The sequence below is a fragment of the Triticum dicoccoides genome, chromosome 2A (genome assembly GCF_002162155.2).
Source record: "Triticum dicoccoides isolate Atlit2015 ecotype Zavitan chromosome 2A, WEW_v2.0, whole genome shotgun sequence".
Classification (NCBI taxonomy): domain Eukaryota; kingdom Viridiplantae; phylum Streptophyta; class Magnoliopsida; order Poales; family Poaceae; genus Triticum; species Triticum dicoccoides.
In genome coordinates this window covers 713,428,692-713,430,530 of record NC_041382.1, presented here as the reverse complement: position 1 = coordinate 713,430,530, position 1,839 = coordinate 713,428,692, and positions in this window count along the sequence as shown.

Sequence of the window (1,839 nt, the reverse complement as noted above, 5' to 3'; positions counted from 1 at the left end):
TAGTGCTTTTCAATTTGAGGGTCTTATAGTTGAAAAAATCAATAAATGCATGAAAAATAACAAATTAAGTCAGAAAGGGTTGAAAATTGATGATGTGGCTTTGAATGGTGCATTTTGAACACAGAAAAACTATGGAGTTCAAATAAGTTCAAAAAAATGAAATCCCTTTGTAACAGACGAGTTTCCGTATGAAACCCTGATACTTCAAAAGAGATTGTCCGTTTTGTACACGAAGTGCATCCAGTTTTTGCCGTAAGCCTCTCTACTTTATTGCACATGCTATGTGGGTGAAATGATGATACCATGCCAACTTTCAACCTTTTCGGAGTTCATTTGTAGTGCTTTTCAATTTGAGGGTCTTATAGCTGAAAAAAATCAGTAAATGCATGAAAAATAAGAAATGAAGTCAGAAAGGGTTGAAAATTGATGATGTGGCTTTGAATGGTGCATTTTGAACACAGAAAAACTATGGAGTTCAAATAAGTTCAAAAAAATTGAAATCCCTTTGTAACAGACGAGTTTCGTATGAAACCCTGATACTTCAAAAGAGATTGTCCGTTTTGTACATGAAGTGCATCTAGTTTTTGCTGTAAGCTTATCTACTTTTTTGCACATGCTATGTGGGTGAAATGATGATACCATGCCAACTTTCAACCTTTTCAGAATTCATTTGTAGTGCTTTTCAATTTGAGGGTCTTATAGCTCAAAATAATCAGTAAATGCATGAAAAATGGTGCATGAAAAATAACAAATAGAATAAATAAGTAATTAGAAACAAATTAATATAAACTTTAATAAAATATATAAGTAGAAACAAAATAAAATAAACTTTAATAACATTTATGAAACTAAAATTAACAAAGTATTTTCTGTTCAAAACATTATAAGCAACCTCTAGTATTATTGAAACTAAAATTATATAAAATTGATGCAACTAAAATTATCGAAGTATTTTCTGTTCAAAATCATGAAAAGCAAAAAGAATTTTCATAAAGAACTTTTTTTGTTAGAAACTTTAATAGCAAAAAGAATTATCATAAAATAAAATAAATAAGTAACTAGAAACAAAATAAAATGAATAAGTTTTTTGTTATAAGTAGAAACAAAACAAAATAAATAAAGCAAAAAAGAAAACAAAAAAATAGTCAAAAAATAAAAAATATGCCACCTACTCGGCCGCCACGGCCTGAATACGACTAGAAACCCATCGATGGGCCAGGATTCAGGCCCGCAGAAGGCCCAGTAGGCCCATCAGGCATATCAGTGACATTTAGGCCCGTAAGCCTTCAATGGAGAGGAGCTCGAGAGGTGTGCGGCAGTGGGGCTTATAAACCACTGCGCGCCCCTCTCAACTAGCGAGGTGGGACTAAACTTTCGACGCGGGCGCAGCAGCACAGGACCTCTGGTCCCGGTTGGTAGCACCAACCGGGACTAAACGGGGGCATTGGTACCAATGCCCCCCTTTAGTCCCGGTTGGTGCCACCAACCGAGACCAAAGGCCGCCGCTTCCCGCCCTTTGGCCTGCCGAAAACTGACCTTTGGTCACGGTTGGTGGCACCAACCGGGACTAAAGTGGTGCATTGGTCCCGGTTGGTGCCACGAACCGGGACCAATGCTCTTGGTATATCAGCAGGACTTGTGAAAATTTCACTTCTCATCTCGAGGTTGACGCCCCGATGACGCTGATGACATCGACGCCGCCAGGCTGCCGCCCCTGCCCCGACCTCGCCGCCCCCTGCCCCGACCTCACCGCCTTCTCCGTCGTCGTCATCGCCCCTGCCCCGGCCTCGCCGCACCCTGCCCCGGCCTCATCGCTGTCGCCCCTGCCCCGACCTCGCC